At 37.6% G+C, this 25,684-nt stretch overlaps 1 protein-coding gene and 1 non-coding gene across 2 annotated transcripts in view; one reads left to right on the top strand and one right to left on the bottom strand.

The window, feature by feature from the left end:
• The window catches only part of LOC126419539 (dynein axonemal intermediate chain 7-like), a 770,648-nt gene that overhangs the window by 351,626 nt on the left and 393,338 nt on the right, over positions 1-25,684 (top strand). The window lies entirely within an intron of this gene.
• Trnat-ugu (transfer RNA threonine (anticodon UGU)) lies at positions 7,181-7,254 on the bottom strand. The gene has a single exon. It is a non-coding gene; the product is annotated as a tRNA-Thr (tRNA).

Here is a 25,684-nt window from a genome sequence, read left to right as displayed (position 1 = left end):
TGTGCAACTCAAATCATAGGCACCATATGGCACTTCCTCTGTCAGTTGCAGCCAACCTCATTTATGTTAATAAGCTTACAGCACCACCCATTGGTAAAATTTTTGTCAACTCCCTCCTCCCCACTCCCCGCTCCTCTCCACCCCTCTCCTACCAGTGCCAGTAATGTTTACCTCTGTGTCAATAACATGCTGTTCAAATTTGATGTCATTCTGAGCAGTGGTTCTCTTTCTACGATGTTGTGAAACTGGAACTTCGATTATTTACACCCTGCACTGTGCATGAGCCTGCCTGTGCAACCAATACACCACCCTCACATACCCCTACATCCCTTGTGTTCAGTGCTGTCTGTAATGAAACTGTACATTGGATTGTCACCACCCTATGTGTGCCTGTTTGATTCCAACCACGCTGCCTACTTCCACATGAACTATGTGTGGCAAAGGTCACCGTAGATGAGCTAGTAAAAGCAAGGATCATCTGTCCCTCTCATAAAGTAGGACTTTTCACAATCTCTCACAGTTGTATCAATTTTCAGTGTGGTAGACTGCAAGAAAGCATACTACAAATTCCTATGAGTGTGAAGGATGTTCCAAAGACCATTGTCATTACATCATTTGGCCTTTCAGAATATCTGATCATGCCTTATGGACTTAAAAACACCGCACAAACTTGGCAGTGTTTTACTGATGGCATCATGTCCTAACTACAATCCTATTACACGTATCTTGATGATTTAATCATTTTCTCCACCGCACCAGTAGAGCACGGGCACCACCACAAACTAGTTTTTGACATGCTAGCACAGAACAGAGTGATCATTAATGATGTTGAGCATCAGTTGCAGCAGTGCAACATAACCTTCATCAGTTGCTTCATTGATGCTAAAGTATCCACCTTACTCCCAAAAAAATGGAGCAGATCAAATTGCCACCACCACCACTACCAATGGACTATCATGAATTATGCCATTTATTAGTGATGATCAGCTTATACTGATGCCACCTCCCTAATGCTACCACCAACTTTCTACCTCTAACCGAAATACTAGCAGGGGGAAAAAATCAACATGTGCCAGCTTGAGTGGACTCCATGTATGCAATAAGCATATCACAGCAACAAAGATGACCTCACCAAAACTGCTGCCCTAGCCCAGTCTTCTCCTAGTGCTCACTATCAGTCACCAAGGATGAAATCAACTATCTTTTCAGCAGTCTAAAACAGGAACTTGTAGGTGTTACGCAACTCAGTTGTCACAGAAACTGTCTAATTCACAACAAAAAGAGCTAAAAATATAAGTCAAAAGTGGTGTAGCGGTGGGGTGGGATGCACTGCCACCCAAGACAGAATTCCAGTAATTGCAAGTATGACAGGTAAGACTTTTGACGCACAATGCTAAAGTAGTCTGTCATTGAGGTAGACTATTTTGAAAGAAATCCAGAGAAGTGAAGTGTCACATACAAAAGAAACTTGCTTGAATAACCTTACAACTATGCTTCAGAATATTAGAGGACTAAAAAATAAATCTTGTGAATTTGTAGTTCCCTGCTACAGTGTCAGTTAAGGAACATAATCCATAAGAATATATCTGGTATAAACAGTGATTTTTGACACATATTGGAGCTTACATAAATGTGACCAGCATATTACATGTCAGAGAACAGACTGTCATATGAAAGAGATCCACACAAGACCCAACTATCCAGAAGCAGAAAGTTATTTCTCCATCTTGGCAGCAGTATTATCTGTTGAGTCTCCACAGAAGCCCCTTCCGTCTGTAGTGGGGTGCATAGGCAGCAGTGAGGAAAATCTGCTCTAGCCAGTGGATGATGCTAAGATGATAATCTTGTAGACATTGGGAGAAGTGGTGAGATCATCCGAACTGAGATATACCACTGTCAGGCAGGGTCAGGGATGTCACTGTGGGAAGTGTCAGCTGTCTCATCTGAAGAAGTGGATGGAAGAGATAGAATCCTCAGCACTGTGATGTGTAGAATACCATTGGTGGAGAGGCATGATGTGAGTCTGCCTGCGTTGACGTTGGATGGTGTGAGAAAACTGGTGCATGATAGATTCTTTGTCCATCTGATAGTTGTAGTGACAGGTGTCAGTGATGAGGTGTTCACTAACTAACTTGATGGAGATGTCTTGCTTAAGGAGACCATGGACCTCGATGCTGAATTTGAAAGCACTGGAAATGCTTGGCGGTGGAGGAGGCACATCAGGTGTAAGCTTGGCACATACAGTGTCTGATAGTGTCGATGTGGGCTTTAATCTGTTAATGGAGATAGTGGAGCATTTACAGTTAACAACAATGTTAAATGTGTTCACGCCACATTGGACCAATATACAGGCCAGAATACGAGGCATGTAGGGCAGGCTCCCATGTCACAGAGTGTGACATGGAAGTAACGACCAGCCTTTAACCCTTTGTGTAGTATGCTGCAGTGTGGTATCTGCTGGTGGGATCGGTTGCACAATTCCATGAATAAGGCGGACTCAAATTGGCTTCCCTGATCACTCATGATGGAACCCAAGATATCAGTGAATGCTTTGGCAACTGATTCTGCCATGATGCCTCTGATCAAAGTGGCTACCACCCATCCCACAACTATGTCTATGATGGAGATGGTATACTGGAACCCTTCTGGCTCTGGGAGAGGCCCAGTGGACATGTTGAAAGTGGTCATGTATAATCTCGAATCTGCCTAGTGGAGGCTTTGTCTTGGGGCAACTTTACTCCTTTTGCGGGCAGTGCAGGTGTGAGCACAGGTCTTACAATCATTTTTACATTTGACCAGATGAACCATTCTATTGCAAGGTTGAATGACATTCGAATCTTGGGGTGTGAAAGATTGTGCATGGTGTCAAACGCAGCTTTCCAGAAAGGACTGGGTATGATTGGACTGAGTCTGCTCTGGGAAATGTCATAGAGCACTCATTTACTACTACTACTAGTACTAGTAGTAGTAGTAGTAGTAGTAGTAGTAGTAGTAACTTTATTAACCTGTAGATTTCTTTTTACAAGGATATAGGATATGTCAAAGTATTTACAAGTTTAAATTAATGATATGAATATAATAGAGGGAAACATTCCATGTGGGAAAAATATATCTAAAAACAAAGATGATGTGACTTACCAAACGAAAGTGCTGGCAGGTCAATAGACACAAACAAACACAAACATACACACAAAATTCAAGCCTTCGCAACCAGTGGTTGCTTTGTCAGGAAAGAGGGAAGGAGAGGGGAAGACGAAAGGATGTGGGTTTTAAGGGAGAGGGTAAGCAGTCATTCCAATCCCGGGAGTGGAAAGACTTACCTTAGGGGGAAAATAGGACGGGTATACACTCGCACACACACACATATCCATCCACACATATACAGACACAAGCAGACATATTCAAAGGCAAAGAGTTTGGGCAGAGATGTCAGTCGAGGCGGAAGTGCAGAGACAAAGATGATGTTGAATGACAGGTGAGGTATGAGCGGCGGCAGCTTGAAATTAGTGGAGATTGAGGCCTGGTGGATAACAGGAAGAGAGGATATATTGAAGGGCAAGTTCCGATCTCCGGAGTTCGGATAGGTTGGTGTTAGTGGGAAGTATCCAGATAACCCGGACGGTGTAACACTGTGCCAAGATGTGCTGGCCGTGCACCAAGGCATGTTTAGCCGCAGGGTGATCCTCATTACCAACAAACACAGTCTGCCTGTGTCCATTCATGCGAATGGACAGGTTGTTGCTGGTCATTCCCACATAGAATGCGTCACAGTGTAGGCAGGTCAGTTGGTAAATCACGTGGGTGCTTTCACACGTGGCTCTGCCTTTGATCGTGTACACCTTTCGGGTTACAGGACTGGAGGTCCCATGCACCCTCCCACCACCACCTACTCCAGTCCTGTAACCTGGAAGGTGTACACGATCGAAGGCAGAGCCACATGTGAAAGCACCCATGTGATTTACCAACTGACCTGCCTACACTGTGATGCATTCTATGTGGGAATGACCAGTAACAAACTGTCCATTCGCATGAATGGACACAGGCAGACTGTGTTTGTTGGTAATGAGGATCACCTTGTGGCTAAACATGCCTTGGTGTACGGCCAGCACATCTTGGCACAGTGTTACACTGTCTGGGTTATCTGGATACTTCCCACTAACACCAACCTATCCGAACTCCGGAGATGGGAACTTGCCCTTCAATATATACTCTCATCCTGTTATCCACCAGGCTTCAATCTCCACTAATTTCAAGTTGCCGCCACTCATACCTCACCTGTCATTCAACATCATCTTTGCCTCTGCACTTCCACCTCAACTGACATCTCTGCCCAAACTCTTTGCCTTTGAATATGTCTGCTTGTGTCTGTATATGTGTGGATGGATATGTGTGTGTGTGCGATTGTATACCCGTCCTTTTTTCCCCCTAAGGTAAGTCTTTCCGCTCCTGGGATTGGAATGACTCCTTACCCTCTCCCGTAAAACCCACATCCTTTCGTCTTTCCCTCTCCTTCCCTCTTTCCTGACGAAGCAACCGTTGGTTATGAAAGCTTGAATTTTGTGTGTATGTTTGTGTTTGTTTGTGTGTCTATCGACCTGCCAGCGCTTTCATTTGGTAAGTCACATCATCTTTGTTTTTAGATATATTTACAAGTTTAGATCAATTTAAAATAAGCTAATTCATATACACGTATATTTACAGACTTCTAGTTAGAGACAGTCATTAGATTTACTCCTGGTATACAATACTTTGTTTATAAATAACTTATTAAATAATGTAATGCCACAAAGCAAATAATGTTATGCCCTGAAAGCAGTGGTGTTCAGGGCTTAGTGCAGTTTTCAGGTTGTGGAGTAGGACTGTGATCTGCTGATTGTCAGATTATGCATCAGTGAGTTGGTCATAGTCATATAAGATCTTATATGATCTCATAGTTGTGATGTGGTCATCGATATTCTGGACAGGTGGTCAACAATGATATTTTCTGCACCCTGAAGATGTGACATTGACAGTAAATTGGGTGATATAATCCAGCTGGTGGAACCAGGGACAGAACCAGTTGATGGGTTTTTGATGGGGACAATGAGCTGTGTAGACTAAGATGATCAGCCATTGTCCTGAAAGTAATGCAGGCCTTCATATATGGCAAGCAGTTCACTGTCTGAATGACAGACTACTTTAGCACTACAGTCAAAAGGCTTACCCCTCACACCTGCAATTACAGGAATTTTGCCTTGGGGGATAGTGTTTCCCACCCCACCCCCACAACTCTTTTGCCTTACATTTTTAGCTATCAACTCAGGTAATCTATTTATCCCATTCTTCATCATTAAAAGAGATTTCTGATGACATGAATGTGATGACTGTATAATGGCATCATTTTTCATTATAAGATGTGAAAAGCACCAATGGCATGTAATATGCTATATATATAAATGCATACATATGGCTATCACTCACCCACACTTGTTGGTTGTACTGACTCTTCTGTGTTTCATTGTTATTTTCAACTACATAACTTATGTGTATGTGTTTTCTGTAGATTCATAAGTGTAGCGAATAATGCAAGACAACACAGTATATTTTAGTTTATGTAACACTGTTTCAAGTCTTAACTGCATTATAAATCTTACAACAAAGTATTTAATTCTGGTCAAATTGCAGAAAATTTACTTACCTACAGACATATGTTAGAGGGTTGCTTTGGAGAGAAAGTACTTCAAGTGAACCATTCACCATTTCAAGTGCACTTCTTGGTACATCTTGCAAACCAAGTGATTTCAAACCCAGTGCTTTTAACTCTGTCAAGTTAGAGGACAGAATATTTGTCAGGTTATGTTCATTCATATTGGTATATGCTAGCTCCAGAATCCACAAACTGTCTTTGACTGGAAGAAGAACTCCTGAAAAATGTTTTATTATTTTGCTACTGTGAAAATGGACAAGCTCAACATGGAATTGTTAAAGACATTTTCATTTTACTACAGCTTCTGCTTGCATTTCATCCAGTTATAGGAATAAACATAAAAATTGTTATAAGAATTTGCTAGATTATCCTACGCATGCAATTTCTCTTACTGCTCTATGTATCAGTACTTTGCATTTTACAAATGCAGTATTTCCTTGTATTTGTTTAAATGGCATTTTTAGCATTGCTGTAGTAAGGAGAAACACAGTGGAAAGGAGTAGTCTTGGTCTGTATAAGCAATCATCCTTTATTTATGGAAACCCTGAAAAATTAAAATCTGGTTGATTTAATGGGAATTTTAAACTTGTGCATTCTTTGACATTTCCAGTACATCAGTCAGTACATCAATTTACTCATTTTACAGGCTAACATGATAATAAATGTAGCAGTTTTAACTGAAGAACATTGGATGTACTTGAGATGTGAAATTCTTCATCTACTGTTGATTCACTGGGTGTTCTGCAAACCATCCAGTGCATATACCCAGGAGAGAAACCAGTCTAGTCCATTAATGAAATCCTCCTTTCTTACAGTGTCAAAAGAAGGAAGTGATGTTCTGCTTTGTGCCTGTGCATGTATAAATTATAGGGAGCTAATTGGCAGATGCAACAGCCCAGAGGACATGCATCATACAAATTATGGCACAATGCAAGCTCCCCATTACAGCCTGCATCAAATTTACTTGCGTTAACTCAGAACAATCTTGAATGATAGAGAAATATCCTAGTAAATGCTACTGAGTCCACATAAAAAGAAACTATGAAGATGTCAAATGGTTGCCCAGTTTCAACTGCTCACATCTAAATATTGACCAATCTAGTTTTTATTTATCATTTTCGTTTTGATGACAGTGACTTTGCAATAAATGTGCATCTCACAGTCAGGTGACAGAAGTTTGTGGAACTTTCTAAACTGTCTCCAAGTGGTTTTCATAGTTCCACTACTTTAATAATTTCTCTTCTCAATATTCAGTAAGTGGTAATTTGAGTGTCAGCTCTCCTTTGCAGTGGTGAATCATTGGCTGACTCCTGTACAGTTCCAACTATGATACATTATAAGAGGAACCATTTTAGTCTATATATACGAAGACAGTAACTGTTCTCGAAAGAAATGAATACTGTTGATGACTGTGCAGCTTTTCCCTGGAATAAATGATAACTAACTGAAACTCTCAGCTGCCAACAGGTATTGATGTGGACGGCTGAAAATGTGTGCCCCGACCGGGACTCGAACCCGGGATCTCCTGCTTACATGGCAGACGCTCTATCCATCTGAGCCACCGAGGACACAGATGAATAGCGCGACTGTAGGGACTTATCCCTTGCACGCTTCCCATGAGACTCACATTCCCAACCGTCTACAATTCTACATATGTAATGTACCTTATAGACATTTGCCCACCCACCTGTTGGCAGCTGAGGGTTTCAGTTAGTTGCAAGGAAAACTCTTTGTTATGTATCATAAATCATAACATTTTATTCAAGAAACAAGAAAAAATTTCAACTATGGCACACTGGCATCAACTCATTGCTGTGGCAACAATGTATCAAAAAATTTTGTTGAGCATGTATTGTAAAATCTCTATCACCTGATGTCTGTGAGAAATAAATACTGGTTTTTGATGTTCTTACTTTAATATCTAAATCTTGACATATACAGCATGAGACTCATAAGATGTAACTGTTATTTTATGAACAGCTCCAGATATCAAAATGAGTTTTTACACAACTGATAGCATGCTGAGGGGCGCACAATGTGTTGTATGAATAATGCTCTGAACTCTGGTATCAACCAAGACATTGGAACAAGGGCATTTTTTAAACTGCATTCATTAGTTGTTGAAACTACAATTTCAAGTGCTTGTTTATACTGACACAGAAACATATCATGAGAAAAAAGCTAGTAATGTACCAACATTGGAAAGAATTGAGGCCAGAGTCACCTATTGTGGTGAGAGTGTCACCATGTAGAGCTCCGACCCCAGGCTCCATCATTGGAAAGGATGAACTACTGCATACAGTGGCCAACCACGTCCCCTGGTTTGACTTCTCTTGATTTCTTTCTAATGCCCAAATACACTAGATTATATATGCCATCAAATTGCCAAAGCATGTAATGGCACACAATCCAGTATACTTTCATTTGTTCATTTATCTCTCAAATGGTGACTGTATATGTGCCTTGCCGTTGATGATAAACAATTTGAGCATATACTTAAGTAAAGTGGAAAATTGCATTTCCTTAAAAAGGTATTTATTATGTGGGTGACATCTTGCAAGCATTCTGAATATAATTTTTAAACAATGGATAGAATGTAACAATATTATGAAAAGAATAGTTGCTACTCACCATATAGTGGAGATGCTGAGTCACAGATAGGCACAACAAAAAGACTGTCGGAAAGATCGCTTTTTGTTGTGCCTATCTGCGACTCAGCATCTCCATTATATGGTGAGTAGCAATTATCCTTTTCATAATACAGAATATAATTTTTTGTTTATTTAAAGTGTATGGGACCTAATTACAATTTCAAACAGTATCTATAGAAACATTTGTCTGACAGCAAGCATTTTAGTTGTATGAAGCATTCAGGCACCTCTAGGGAAAGGTAAGTCAAGTCAGATGTCTCTCTCTCTCTCTCTCTCTCTCTCTCTCTCTCTCTCTCTCTCCCTTTATCTCTCTCTCTTAGACACACACACTCAGGGTGGGGCAAATAAAAGTGCTCAGAAGAGTGGATGTGTCTATGTGTCTGCATGTGAGTGGATGCACATAACCCCATCCTGTGGTGCATGCATCATGTGTATGCCCGTCACATAATCCACATTGATTCAGAGCGTAGTGCAGGCTGTGTTAGTGTGAGTAGACCAGTGGAAAGGGGATGAAGGTACAGTGGAGCAGAGGGAATTCACTGTGAAAAGTTATGTGACAACGAAGTCATGGAAACGGTGTGTCACGTGTTTCTTGAGAAGTTTAATGGCATCAAAGTGTCAATAAAGAGTACCATACAAGCCTTAGTCCAAAAACAGCATCAGACAGAATCTGTTTTGAACAAGTCAAAAAACATTCCAAAATGTCAAAGTTTTAAACATGGCTGCTTGGTTCAGTGACCATTTCTAAATTTAAACAAATGAGATCTTGGTCACTATTGTTTTTAGTCTTATTGACCAGGTTTCAACACTTCTAAGAGTTCCTTCATTAGAATTAAAACAATTAAAATGGCCTATAACATATGTAACAAAATATTGCTTTTTACATTATGCACTGAACAATATTCATTATAATTTTCATCTGTCTCACTTGAATGTTAAGTAGCCAAGTTGTACCTGCAGCTAGTAGATGGCATTCTTGATGCAATGTCAGGTTCACCTGGCCGCACTTGTTAATGCAGGCACCTCAGTCCATTGCAACCTGTGACTGTACAGGTACGAGCAGCCCATAGTGGCTTGCCTTCATGCATCCTTTTTATATATTTTGTGACTAATGCCCTTCTGGCCTGTTAATTATTTTATATGTGACATGTAAGTACTGCCTCTATCTTTTATTGTTAGTCAGTACTTATATCTTCTTTTAAATAAAAAATGTCTTTTCCTATACATTTGTAACTATGTTATAGGCCATTTTAATTGTTTTAATTCAGATGAAGACACTCTTAAAAGTGTTGAACCCTGGCCAATAAGACTAAAAATAATTGTTACCAAGGACTCATTTGTTTCAATTTTAACTCCAAAATGTGCCTGCACACCAGAAAATGTGGCTGCAGTTGACTACAAAATGCTTCAGAATTCTACCAAATCAACCTGATACCTGTCGCACGAGACTGACATGGCACATCAACCATGCAGACGTATTCTCCAGCTGGACTTGCACATGCTTCCCCACCAAGTGTCTGTTGTTCATGCATTGAAATCAGTAGAGGTTCCTGTTTTGTGAGTGGTTCTTCACTGAGATAACAATGAATGGCTTGTACATGGATCTATTGATTATGTCTGATGAAGCCTCATTTCACTTGAGTGGTTATGTCAACTCACAGGTTCTGGGGGGTGAAGGATACACATAACTTCCAATAACTTCCATGAAACACCACTGCATTAGCAGAAGATTGGAGCTTGGTGCATACTATCTTCACATCACATTATTGGTCCCACCTTCTTTTATCAGATGCTGACTTCGACACATTACATTGCCAACATTTTGAAACCATTTGTGGCAACATTAATGGAGGAGGAAAAGATGTACAATTACTTCCAACAGTATGGAGCAACTGCCCATACAACCTGTCAAACCTTGGAGCACATTTACACAATCTTCACATCTGACAGAGATGATAGCAGAGGTCAGAGTGTTCGCTGCCCTAGCTATCCACCCAGGTCACCTGATCTGTCAGTGTGCAATTACTTTGTGTGATGGGCTCTTAAGTCCAAGACATATTGCAACAACCCTCATAGTCTTCAAAAACTGCAGCAGAACATTTCAGAGGACATTGCAGGAATTCTAGCAGTCCAGCTTTGAACTGCCTTCAGCAACTTGCTGACCAGGGCTGAAAAGTGAAAAATGATGAATGGTGGTCACCTTCAACATCTGCTATAGCCAGATTAGTACTGTATTTCCTTTTCTATGCTGTATTTCTTTTTACCCTGGAACTCTGTTCTCTGGGCCACTGTTATTTGCCCCACCAAGTCTAAGAAATTTAATCAGTAGGCTTTTGTGAAAAGAAAAAATAGGACTCTTTTATCATTATGAAGTATGAAAACCAACATTTCTGTTTTGGTTTTCAACAAATAAGCAACAACAGGGAGGATTTAAATGGAAAATTGCCTGAAGTAACTGTAATTCTTTCCACAAAAACCCAGAAATATATAGATGTTTGAAATAGTTTTCATAAGTCCCATATGATGTAACAAACGCTAACAAGTGCTGCAACAGGTATCATAGCTGACCCTGTATCTGTGTCATATAGGAAATAAGGTTTTATCTTGGTAGATAGGCCTGTTTTTCTGCATACAGTGGCAGAGACTGGCATGAGAGCTCTGCTTGGTGGTGTTTACACTTCAATAGCTGACTGTGGCTGCATTGCTTTCCAAATTTAGTACATTTCTCAGATATTTTTGTGAAAGGTTTCAAGGTCAACATTAACAAGTGCTTATCATGAAATTATATTTCCATGAGCTACTGATGCAATAATGAAAAGTATACAGTTCCATTAAAAAAAAAGATACTTCTTGCAATATCTCAGTCGATATTAAAGTTTACAGCATTATCTGTATAAAACATTATGTACCCCTTAGCTTACTGTCAACCATCAAAAGCCTCATTTTGATACCTGGAACAGTTCACAAAATAAAAATGGTGCTACCTCTTCTGAGACTCACATGGCACATGAAGAAGTTCTGAGCATTACTTTACCCTTAGATTTCTGAAAGTGTTTTATGAGTTAACAAATAATGTGCCTCCAAAAATTTGTGGAAAATCTTTTCCATTTGCAGCACCATAGACAATATGCACCTGGTTTTATTTGTAAAGGGACATGAGTTTTGTGTATAATGATAAGTTTGCTCAGACTGAAGTACAAAATGTTTCATAACACAAAAATTAGCTATATTTGGCAATAAAGACAATAATTCAAAATGTGTGCTCTAGGTTCCATTAAAAAAATTCATTGAACATAAAAATGTGTACCTCCTAACAAGGGATTTTTGTGCAGTTGCTCAAGGAAGGTTCACATTATCTTTGCACTCACTGGAGGTGTCAGTAGCACATAAATGTCCACTTCAGTTGGTGGACCTGATGAGTAGACATTGCTGCTTTCACATCAACTGCACCAAAAATTAGGAGCCATGTTGCACGTAGAACGTTAACTTGGTCCATATTCTTTAAAGTAGACTACATGCATAGTGGAAGCCTGCCAAGAATCCTCTCACTACTTATCATCAATCAGCCTAGTGAATAGGATTTAATGAAATACACAGCTGAAGAATTAATAATTTATGCAAAGTTTTGTTTAATGATGATGGTAGATTCTGCCTTCTCTACAATGATGTCCACTTGTGAGTGTACTAACAACCAATAGAATCCATCAGGCACTGATATTCAGAACCAACTCCAGGCATCATAGCACAGGGATCTTACTACATTTCATTTTGGAAGCATTGTATGAGATATTATTCTCTAACCCTTGTCTTGTTCTTCATATATTGGTTGTTGGTAAAGATACACACATCAAATACTGTTGCTCATTTCTGGAACAAATAGTTACTTTATTTCTAGAACAATTTACAGAATTTTAGTCTATCTTCCATACTTATTTATTACTAACTGATCCAGTAACATATTGTTTTCTTTAATATATCTTGGAACATATAATGCAACAGTTCACCTGCCAGTTGTTAATGCTTCTGTTCACCTCAATCTTGAATTATCACATCAGGCCATTACATGCAATTTTACTGTGTAAGTATAAAATAATTTCTATTTTAAGCTATTCCTGTTATGTACTGCTTCTTCTATCAATAATAAATACATACTTGAAAAGTCTTCATCAGCCTACTTGCATATAAAATTCACTTTCTCTTCTCATGAAAATTCTTCGATTGCTGTGTCAAAATTTACAATGCTTATACACCTCTGATGTTATGTGAGAGAACACTGAAAAGTATCCGACACATTTAGAACCTCATCTAGCCCACTTTCTTCCCATTCGTATGATGTCAGGCACATATGCAATTCTATTAAGACAATCATTGTGCATATACTTCTCACATTACCCAATTGTTCTTTCCAGCTTGTTAATTATCTTCCCTACCAATCACCATCACCAGAACCAATCCTCAATAAAACTGTGTGCAGAATACTGGATGGCATCTGATCCATTCTGCATGACAGGCTGCATGTCTTGGTCATTTGCACAGTGTGTTGAAGTAGTGTTGAACACTACCTCTTTACTTCTGTAATCCTCTCCATGCACAATTGCTGCACTGCAACGACGAGGCTTGTCAGGACACAGAAATTGTTGTTCAAGACAGTCTGCCCACAGGCATAAGACCCTGTGATTATGGTCATATATGATGTACAGTTAGTATAAAATGTAAATAAAAGTTCCTTCATATCTGGCCATAATTTCCGTGTATTCATTTTTCATTTGCCACTAAACCATAGCTGAACTCAAAATTTATACAAAGTAAATGTCATGTCGAGCAAATCTTTGTTGAGTCAGTTCATTTGCCTGTTACATTTTTTAAAAAGTTATGTTATAGTTGTGGCAGATCATGTATACAGTTTCTGGTTCATTTTGTATAAGATATTCTGATACTTTTTAATTTTAAACAGTGATTACTTTTGTGACATTCAATCCCTGTTTGCGTGCAACATCTTACTTCATTCCATAGCACATTCTTATGGGGAAACCTAACTAAAGACACACCTAGATCTTCTACCAATTACTTTCAACTTTTTTCACAAAAAATCCGATCTTGTGTCACTTATTGCTGATAGTAATACCAGTTTCAAGTACATTATTTGTAGCAAGAAACTTGAAGTACTGTTTATCATTACCTGTAGTGCATCTTCTATTGCACTAAATCAATACAGAAATTTTGTGATGCTTAGCCAGAGAACTAGCTTTTGAAACAGATGAAACTGATACAGTTCTAACCCAAATATTATAATCTTCATGCTGCAGAGATAAAGCTAACATTTTGTTGGTTATAATGAATTCTAATGATAGACAACAACAAATACATTTTGAAATATGGGAATCTAACTGGTCATGGTCTCAATGAAAGTGTTCCATTGGAGTGAATGAAGGAAGCTACAAAATCCCTATATGATGATAGCCATATTAATAGATTCCACTTTTTTTATCAATGTGCTATCAAACCTGATGCAAGAGAAAGGAGGAGTGTGTTTAATGCGTGAGTGTCACTAAAAAAAAACTTATTTATTGGGAAGGGGCATACTCTTAAAAAGCTGAAAACCCAGAGACAGGTCTTCATTACTGCCATGACATCACTCAAGAAACGTGATTTCCGACTTCCAACATCTCTGAAGATATAAGATAAACTTCAGAAGGAATATTGTCTGACGGAGAGTAGCTCTGAACCAGTGTTACAACTAGAGGAAGGAGTGCCACCATTTGTGAAGGCCACTAAAATCATTTAGACCCCGTATCAAATAGAATAACAGAAGCTGATCCAAACTCACTTCAAAACATTCACACTACATCATAGTCTTGAAATTGCCACCACTACAGATAAAGGCTACATCTGCATATATGTTCCTTCACTCCCAGCCCGCAATCGCACCCTGCATCTACCCCCTTATGAGTTGTTCAGTTGACTTGTTCTCCTCCATTTCATTAAAGTTTTTGGTACTGAATCACTTGTTGGTGGTTTCTATCCTCTCCCATATCATCATTATGACTGGAATTACCACAACTCCATGTAGGTCCCTGGTTCAGCCCCTGGTCAGTCTTCAGATTTTTGTATCTCACTTATCACTTCTTTCACCTCTGGCAATGGCTGTTAATGGATGATACAGGAAACCAGAATCAGAAATGCTGACCTTCAAAAAGTTTCTTGACTAAGGAAGATACACAAGTAATGCCACAGTTCCCCTCTCACACCTCTACAAATATCAGTAATATAACTATTAATGTCAGTGACACTAAGAGGCAGATACAACTGCTAAAATTAAACAAGGCTCCATAGGATAAGGCTCCACAGGATCCCCATCACATTCCATAAAGAATTTACAAATGGGATAGCTGCCATTTTAATCATATATATACCATAAGTCTATTGAACAGAAAACTGTCCAGTATAAGTCACACTGTTCAACAAGAAGAATAGTCAAAGTAATCCATAAAACTACTGACCGGTACTCTTGATATCCATTTGTTCTAGAAACTTAGAACATACTCTAAGCTCAAATGTAATGAGATATATCAAACAGAAATTTCGTCTGTGCCATCTAGAATGGATTCGAATAACATCAATGATGTGAAACCCAACTCATGTTTTTCTCATACAGAATCCTGAAAGCAATGGGTCAAAGCAGCCAGAAAGATGCAGTAGTTCTTGAGTTCCAATACACATTTGACTCAGTACCACACCTATTCTTATTACTGAAAACATACATCTGGGATATCAAGCAAAATTTGTGACTGGAGTGAGTATTTCTTGACAGGGAGGAAAGAGCACATTATCTTGGATATTGATAGTAACTTCAGACTTTCACAGTTTATGGAGTTATCTGTAATGAAGTCTGTCTGATAAAAGCTGTGCAAATATTCAGTTATATAGTTACAAGATTCAAAAGTGGTGGAAATCTAGGTAACTTGCCTTAAATATTCAAAAATATAAAATTTTGTGCTTCAGAATATGAATGAAACATTGTTTCCTATGACTACAACCTCAGTTAGTGTATCACAGCTGGAATCAGTCACCTAGACACCCCCAAAATACCTGAATGTCACAGTTTGTAGGGATTTGAAATGGAATGATCACATAGGTTCGACTGCAGGTAAAGTATGTAGCTGGTTTCAGTTCATTGGGAGAATACTAGGAAATCATTCTACAAAGAAGGTTGCTTACAAAACTTTCATGTGACCCATACTAGAATATTGCTCAAGTTAGTGGAACCTGTACCAAGTAGAACTAACAAGGGATATCAAGTGTGTATAAAGAAAGGCACAAAAATGTTTACAGGTTTGTTTAACCCATGAGATACTGTCAAGTGCTTGAGGATAAGACAACTGTCCCATGAAATCTCACTTACAAAGTTTCAAGAACCAACTTAAAGTGATAAATCTGTGAATATACTACAACTTCCCATGATTACTTCTGAAGGGATAGCAAATACGAGATCACACTAATTACAGTGCACTTAGAGACAGTTGAGCAATCATTCTTCCCACACTCTTTAAGTGAATGGAATGGGAAGAAGCACTAATAACTGATACACTGGGAACTACCCTCTTCCATACACTTCACAGTGGTTAGCACAATACGGATTTAGGTGTAGATGTATATTAGAGGAAGGCAGCCTGACCGAGAGATGGAAGTTGTTGTTGAAAAATATCTCTGGATTAGAAATTATGTGATCTATGAAGCATATGTTTCAAGTTTGAAGAAGCCACATTGTTTAGTATTTGTTTGGCAGCCATAAATGGTGAATATTGTGAGCGAACTTGTGAAAATGGAGAAAATTGGCCATTGTGATGAGATACAACATTTTTTTTTAAAAAGCCTCAGCACAACCAATATTAAAGCTGAGCTAGATTCTACTTTAGGAGAGTCTGCTTCATTGACAGCAGTAAGATATTAGGTAGCTGAGATTAAATGAGTGATTAACCAAATCAGGTGATGACTCCAGAAATGGTGAAGAAAATCCGCAAAGTGGTACTGGATGAACATCAACTGACAGCTAGCAGAAATAGTAAGCATTTCAAAAAGTGTGATATGCGAAAATTTGGACATGAGAAAACTGTGTGCAAGGTTTGTGCTGCGATTGCTCACACTCAAGCAAAAACAGTGTCACGAAGATGTTTCAATTCAGTGTTTAGCAAAGTTTCACAGCAAAAAAGCTAATTTTTTGCATTGTTTCATAACCATGGGTCCACCACTTCACTCCTGATCCAAAAGAACAATCAAAAGAATGGACACCAATTGGAGAACTGACCCCAAAGAAGATGAAGACCGTTTCATCTGGTCATGATGCCAGTTTTTTGCAATGCGGGTCGGATAATTTTCATTGACTACCTTGAAAAAAGAAAAGCTATCAATGGTGAGTGTTAAGTGAACTTATTGCAATGTTTTGGTGAAGAAATCAAGCAAAAATGGCCGCATTTGGCAAAGAAGAAAGTGTTATTTCTTCAGCACACTGCACCAGCTCACAAGTCTGTTATTGCAATGGCCAAAATTAATGAATTTAAAGTTTGAATTTAGCGCCCTCAGACATTTTCCGTTCCCAAACTTGAAAAAAATGGCTCGGTGGTCGAAGATTTTTAACAAATGAAGATTTTCAACAAATGAAGATGGGATGTCTGCATTTAATGACTATTTAGAGGAGTTAGACAGTTCTCATTATAAAAGGGGGATCAAACTTATTGAACATTGCTGGGAAAAAATGTATAGAGCTGAAAGGAGGTTATATTGAAAAATAAATACATTTTTTTCCAAAATTTTTGTGTTTCCTTTGTTGGGTCAGGTACTTATGGGACCACCCTCATACTACTCCCAATAGGCCCACGTCTAGTAATGACAGCTCTACCTTCACATTACACTCCATAATGCAAAGAATCCATAAAGTGGCAGAAGTTTTGTTTGTGAAATTATGTGTATCTGCAGGCCCAATACAGCAATTACCAAATCAACTATTGAAATGACATCAGAATTTTTCTTCGCAGCCAATAAATGTCATGTTTTTCATATATCCTACAAGACTATTGCTTTAAAACATATGATAGATCAGCAACATTATTAGTCAGTTGCCAAGGAGTGCTTCATACTTTCAGATTCTTCGAAGGCCATTTAGAAGACTTACGTATTCTCCATATTACATGAATGTTCAATAAATATAATTATAAATTCACTATTCAAGTGCCAAAGGTTTTGTGAATATGCCAGAGAGAATATAATGCTCATGGGTTTCCAAATTTTTCATTTCAAAATGTGCACTTTTGTCAGTTCAGTGTCATTCAAGGGTTTGGGCTTTGTCATGGCAGAGTAAGATGTAGACTCATGAAATATATGAGTACCTTATCCACTTAATGCTCTTTGTAAGAATGAAGTGCTTATAACAAATTAAGAACAAAATGGCTGCAAAAATAACAGCTTAACAGATATAAGGTTTTCGCAAATAAGAAATACATGTGAGCAAAGAACACTTGCAGTAAGTGGAATGACAGTCACAGTGCCTAATAATTAATTCTACACATCCATAATTAATGTCTGGGTAATTGACACTTAGTGCAATTAATGTTATGTAAAGTTACCTGGTTGGTTACTAGAAACCAAGATCTTCCAAATTCCAAAAATTGGAGGTTGTTCTCCTACATGCGCTGCATCTTTTCTCTCACTTCTGCAGGAGGAATTAGGACCAGAATACCAGGTCACAAATTTTTTCAAACCAAGTGCTAGTCTGGATCAGGTGACAGAGGATTTAGGTTCACTCTGTAAAGGATTTACCAGGGAAGACACCGTGGTTATTGTGGGAGGGCCAGGGAACAGCATCGACAGAGATCCTGGGTACAGTATAGAGTGTGACCTGGTAAAGATTGCGTCGGCATCGAGACACACCAATGTTGAATTTGTATCTGTCCTGAGATGCCATGACCGGCCTCATTTGAACTCTTCTATTGGGAGTGTTAATTTGGAATTGGAACGGCTGCTTCGGTCGGGTGCGGGGGCTCATATTGGTGTGGTTCCTGTTGATTATCTCAGTAGGTGGGACTATACCAGGCACGGCCTACATCTCAACAGGAAAGGGAAGGGGAAACTGGCTGGGGTAATAGCAGGAAATTTAAGGGGGGGAGGCACTGCCATGAATGGTAAAATACCAGTGGTTACAGGTGTTGGAGCAGCACCGTTTTTAGGATACCGGTAGGTAAGACAGAAAGATGTCAAGTTCTACGAGAGGTCGGGATTGAAACAAATCTTCAGTTTAGGAAAGAAATTATACAGCACAATTCTAGCACATTGGATCACCAATCACAGCTATCAATTATAAATTTTCACCAATCACCAGAAATTTTATCTCCACCATGTTGTATCTCAGTCCTAGGTAATTGCATTGATGAATTAAAGTCACCCAACCCAATTGACATAATCTGCCTCTCTGAACACCATGTGACCACTGGTATAGGAACTAGGCCTAAGCACAATGAGAAACTCAGACAGGAGAGTACTGCAAATGTTAGAATAAGGAAAGGTTCTCATAAAAGTATAATTGAAAATAATGTAAGTATATTTCATCAAAATATTGGGAGTTTAAAGAATAAAGTAGATGAGCTTCTGGTTTGTTTAGAAGATTTAGAAGCTGAGAATGAAATAGATATACTATGCCTGTCTGAGCATCACATTGTTACTGATATGGATAAGGTAAATGTAAGTGGTTATAAGCTCTCTGCACATGTAATGAGAGAAAATATGGAGAAAGGAGGAGTTGCCATATATGTCCAAAATTATCATTGTGCAAAAAGTATAGAAACAAAAAAGTTTTGTGTAGAGAAACATATAGAAGCATGTGCCTGTGAGCTTAAATTAAATAAAGGCACATTTATAATTGTAACTGTATATAGGTCCCCATCAGGAAATTTTCATCTATTTCTGAAAAATTTGGAGTCCTTGTTGTGCTATCTGTCAGACAGGGGGAAGCAAATTATTATTTGTGGGGACTTCAATGTAGATTCTCTGAAAGAGGGTAACAGGAAAAATGACCTTGAAGTATTACTCGGTTCTTTCAATTTGACACCCGTTATTGATTTTCCTACTCGGGTGGTAAAGGATAGCAGCTCACTGATAGATAACTTCTTTATAGACCAAGATAAGTTTAACCAGATAAATGCTCAGCCTGTTGAGAATGGTCTTTCTGATCATGGTGCACAGCTAGTTACAATATATGACATAGCTCCATTCAGCAATACTAAACAGTCCTCCAAAGTAGTACGTTCAGTCAACGATTTAACAATTGCAAATTTCAGGGAAAGCCTACAGCAGTTAGACTGGGATGAGGTGTACCGTGAACCTGATGCCAATTTAAAATATAATTTATTTCATGACATTTTTGTAAATGCATTTGAAAACTGCTTCCCCAAGAAAATAGTTAAATATACTCGTAAGAAACCTTGTAACAAACCATGGCTTACTAAGGGTATAAAAATATCTTGTAACCGGAAAAGGGAAATGTATCTGACAGCAAGAAAGAGTAGAGACCCAGAAACTATCAAAAATTATAAAAACTACTGTGTTATATTAAGAAAAGTTATTAAAAAATCCAGGAGTATGTGTATCATGTCTGAAATCAGCAACTCTGATAATAAAATTAAAACAATTTGGAATATTATTAAAAGAGAAACAGGTCAACCAGGAGCAGAGGAAGACAGTATTACCATCAAATTGAATGAAAACTTTACGAACAAAAAGTCAGAAGTTGAAAATATTTTTAATAATCATTTTCTAAATGTTGTGGATATAGTAGGATCCAGGTGTTCATTAGAAGATGCTAGGCTGTTAATGGAAGAGGCCATACCTATGCAATTTGATACAATTGAAATCTCACCCACTTCTCCCTCTGAAATTAGGAAAATAATAAACTTGCTTAAAAGCAAAAACTCACATGGAATTGATGGCATTTCCAGCAAAATACTAAAAGCTTGTTCTCAACAGATAAGTAAGATTCTCAGCCACCTGTGTAATAGCTCTCTGGAACAGGGCATTTTCCCTGATAGACTGAAATATGCTATTGTTATACCTTTGCATAAAAAGGGGGATAGATCTGATGTCAACAATTACCGTCCAATCTCCCTTCTAACAGCTTTATCCAAAATTTTTGAGAAAGTAATGTATTCAAGAGTAGCTTCACATATCTGTAAAAATGAAGTACTAACAAAATGTCAGTTTGGTTTCCAGAAAGGTTTTTCAACAGAAAATGCCATATATGCTTTCACCAGTCAAATTTTGAATGATCTGAATAACCGAACACCACCCATTGGGATTTTTTGTGATCTCTCAAAGGCTTTTGATTGTGTAAATCATGAAATTCTGCTAGACAAGCTCAAGTATTGTGGCATGAGTGGGACAGTGCACAAATGGTTTAATTCGTACCTAACTGGAAGAGTGCAGAAAGTTGAAATAAGTAGTTCTCGTAACATGCAAAGATCAGCACATTCCTCAAACTGGGGAACTATCAAAAATGGGGTTCCACAAGGGTCAGTCTTGGGTCCTTTGTTGTTCTTATTATATATTAATGACTTGCCATTCTATATTCATGAAGAGGCAAAGTTAGTTCTCTTCGCTGATGATACAAGTATAGTAATCACACCTGAGAAACAAGAATTAACTGATGAAATTGTCAATACTGTCTTTCAGAAAATTACTAAGTGGTTCCTTGTAAACGGACTCTCACTGAATTTTGATAAGACACAGTACATACAGTTCTGTACAGTGAATGGTATGACGCCATTAATAAATATAGACCTTAATCAGAAGCATATAGCTAAGGTAGAATATTCCAAATTTTTAGGTATGCCCATTGATGAGAGATTAAATTGGAAGAAACACATTGATGATCTGCTGAAACGTTTGAGTTCAGCTACTTATGCAATAAGGGTCATTGCAAATTTTGGTGATAAACATCTTAGTAAATTAGCTTACTACGCCTATTTTCACTCATTGCTTTCATATGGCATCATATTTTGGGGTAATTCATCACTGAGGAATAAAGTATTTATTGCACAAAAGCGTGTAATCAGAATAATAGCTGGAGTCCACCCAAGATCATCCTGCAGACATTTATTTAAGGATCTAGGGATATTCACAGTAGCTTCTCAGTATATAAACTCTCTTATGAAATTTGTTATTAACAACCAAACTCAATTCAAAAGTAATAGCAGTGTGCATAACTACAATACTGGGAGAAAGGACGATCTTCACTATTCAAGATTAAACCTAACTTTGGTACAGAAAGGGGTGAATTATACTGGCACTAAAGTCTTTGGTCACTTACCAAATAGTATCAAAAGTCTGACAGATAACCAACAAGTATTTAAGAAGAAATTAAAAGAATTTCTGAATGACAACTCCTTCTACTCCATAGAGGAATTTTTAGATATAAATTAAGAAAAAAAGAAAAAAAAAAAAACAAAAATATTAAAAAAATTAAAAAAATAAATAAAAAATAAAGAAAACAAAAAAAAACAAAAAAATAAAGTTGTTATATTAACTTAAGTATGTTGTTAAATTAAGCTAATGATGTCATGTATTGGAAAATTCGACTCGTTCCACATAATTACGAAATATCGTATTCATGATCCATGGAACTAGTATTAATCTAATCTAATCTAATCTAATCTAATCACCATTTACCTGGCCTTTATTCATTTAATGTCTTCAGTCATACACAGTTTCCATATTAATTTAGGTAAAGACACACATTTATTTAAATATATACTTTTTGTTTTATCTATACTATCCTTTAACATTGCCAGTGTGTGATTTACAGGATATGGATATATGGTTAATGTTAACACTAATGAACACATTATGATTTTATTCATACTTATGCACCTAAAATTTAAAAAAGATTTTTTTCACTTGCTACCAGTTTTCAAGTAGAAATTTGTCAGTGGTGTAGAAGGAGTTGTCCATATTAAATGATTTTAATATATCTAAAAACAAAGATGATGTGACTTACCAAATGAAAGTGCTGGCAGGTCGACAGACACACAAACAAACACAAACATACACACAAAATTCAAGCTTTCGCAACAAACTGTTGCCTCATCAGGAAAGAGGGAAGGAGAGGGAAAGATGAAAGGATGTGGGTTTTAAGGCAGAGGGTAAGAAGTCATTCCAATCCCGGGAGTGGAAAGACTTACCTTAGGGGGGAAAAAAGGACGGGTATACACTCGCACACACACACATATCCATCTATATGTGTGTGTGTGCGAGTGTATACCCGTCCTTTTCTCCTTTTTTCCCCCCTAAGGTAAGTCTTTCCACTCCCGGGATTGGAATGACTCCTTACCCTCTCCCTTAAAACCCACATCCTTACGTCTTTCCCTCTCCTTCCCTTTTTCCTGATGAGGCAACAGTTTGTTGCGAAAGCTTGAATTTTGTGTGTATGTTTGTGTTTGTTTGTGTGTCTGTCGACCTGCCAGCACTTTCATTTGGTAAGTCACATCATCTTTGTTTTTAGATATATTTTTCCTACGTGGAATGTTTCCCTTTATTATAACCATATCATTAAATGATTTTCAGTCAGATTAAAACTTGCATCACTATCTATCAGACATGGTTAAATGGTCAAAAATTTCTAATGGTACATACTGAACTCCTCTTTGAGCCACTGATAGCTTTAACAGTGGGTAATAAAGGTCATCTAGTGTTGTAGGTGTGGACATCACTGTTCTTCTCAAATTGTGACACGTTATTTATGACAAATTTCATTAGTGAAAATATTGTTGTGATGGTCCACCTAAAATGCCTAGCTCTTTGAAGAGGTACCAACATGGCATCTGTTGGTGAACACCACAATTTATTCAATTGCATGTTCTAGTGCAGTCAGTACTTTCTTTCTGAGTGATGAGTAATCTCATAATGGGATTAATTTTCCTGAACTTTGCCATCTTTTTCACCCACTGACCTTTTCTCTCCCATCACCTGGATGCTGGATCGTCAATGGTGTAACTTCTGTTTACTATCTCCTTCTAACTTTCTGCAGTAGAACCTGTTCTTTCAGTCTCTCCAAAAGAATAAGTCTGAATACTAAATCCTTGATACTAAACATCATCTGCAAACTTTTCTGCTCACTATAAAACATGACATTTTTTTCATGTGATTCCCTTTCTCACTGCATATCTTATTATTAATTTTTTTTTCCTTATCTTCTGTTTGTATATAGTATGTGTAGTGAACAGCATTCATTGATACTTATAGATAAACTAAATAAGGGAATACTGATATTAGACAATATCATATAGAAAGCTAGTAACTGAAAATATTCTGCTTGCTAAAAATAAACAGAAATTTTACCTGGATCAATCTTCACAATTTTATTACAACCCTCAAGATTTAGGTATCTCAATGGGGAGCCTTCCAGCCATTCAAAGAAATTACTCCCTAGAGTTTCAAACAAATTTCTTTTGAGAGAGAGAACTTCCAATGATGGCAGCATTTGCAGACTTTTATTTGAGTTAATGGCATCTGTTGAAAGATGAAAAATGATGATTAGTCTTTCTTTTGCAGTATGTTACTTCCAATAGAAACTGCCAATTTCAGGCTTATTTAGCATAATTTGACTTCCTGTCATTTTACACAATTATTGTATCTTCAGAGGAAAAGCAATTAAAGAGAACATAAACAAGCACACATCATGCAGAGGAATCTTCAAATATGATGGAAATCTTGCCCATCTACCGATACATTTTCTCCTTTCTGCATATATACCTACACTCTGATAATTTCTGCGAAGTGCATAGGAGATGATACTTTTTATCATTTATTATGGTTACTTCCTGTTCCATTTGCTTAGCAAGTGTGAAAAAATGATTAGCTGTACTCTTCTGTGGCAGCTGTTATTTGTCTCATTTTATCACCACAACCTCTATGGAATAGATGCATAAGAGGCTGAATGATATAGTTTCTGCCCTTAAGGATGGTTCTTAAAATTTTCCCTATAGGTTATAATAATATGTGTGGTATCTTTCTTTGAGTATCTGTCAGATAAAATTTTTTATTGTTTGTCTTACACTCTCTTGCCTGTCAAACAAGAATGGCCTTTTGCATCACCCTCATTTGTCAATGAACCGTGCTAGTCTGACCTGATTTTTATCCCAAACACTCAAGAACAATTCAGGTACAATGGCATTTGTTGTTAGAGTGCTTTAGTAGTAAAACATGTTTTAGTTCAATTGTGGTCTTCACAGCTATAATACAAGACAAAAAAATAATTTTCCCAAGACAATGACTCCTTCTCTACGCCCAAAATTGGGTTCTGTGTTTTATTATGAAAACCCTGAACTATCTTCCATATGTAATAAGCCAGGAAACTGATATTTACTGTAAATCCAAAAGAAAATTAAAAGCCTCTTAGTTTCTAAATTTTTCATACGATTTCCCACATATCTTACAAAATGCATGTTCCTTGCTCAAGTCTTGGTCTGTTCCACAGTTTCAATGTACGAGGAAGCTTCAAAATGGTGATCCTCTCTGCTGCAGGACAGAATTGGAAACAACCCCTCAGCTATGTCTTAAGATATTTCTCCACAATACCCTTTCTTCCTGAAATGCTGGTGTCACGAGGTATGAAGGGGAGTATCAATGGGGTCTTGGAAGTATAAAGCTGGTACTGTTAGAACTGAAATTATGGGGATGTGAATTTACCAAGATAGATTAACCAGTATGTGCAATGACTATGAAAGGTAAGGTACTGGATTTGAGTATAAGTCCAGCACATTTCAATATGCTAGAAAGTTTCAAAGCAGCACACACTGTGCTGCAGAGTGGAAAATTCATTCAAGGTAGCTATTGTAGGTCATCTAGCTTTAAGGATAGCAACACCTGTATGTAAACTGATACAACAGAATATTTTATGGGGGTTAAATAGTATGTACATCTCAGATGCCATAAAAAAATCAAAAGATGTGAGGCAGATTGTCAAGACTGAAGTATGTGCTGAAAAAACAGCTCATTTTAAATATAAATTAGAAATTGATGGGGACACTATTACAAACCCGAGACAAATCTGTGAAGAAATCAAAAGGTACTTTGTAACTTCAAATAAAATGCACTATGCACTTCTCTCTTCTTCACTTAAATCCCAATATAATGCAACATAGGTCTGATAAATTTAAATTTACTCATGTATCCTGTCATTAAGTGGTTGGTGTTATAAAATACTTTTAAAAAATCTTAAATCTGTGGGATGACATGAAATTCTAACAAAAATAAAATGCTCTACTATATAACAAATCAATCATTTGATAAAGACTGCATTTATAAC

Source organism: Schistocerca serialis, chromosome 9 (assembly GCF_023864345.2).
Source record: "Schistocerca serialis cubense isolate TAMUIC-IGC-003099 chromosome 9, iqSchSeri2.2, whole genome shotgun sequence".
Lineage (NCBI taxonomy): Eukaryota > Metazoa > Arthropoda > Insecta > Orthoptera > Acrididae > Schistocerca > Schistocerca serialis.
The sequence above is the reverse complement of the archived record's forward strand: the minus strand, read 5'-3'. Positions and strand labels throughout refer to the sequence as shown.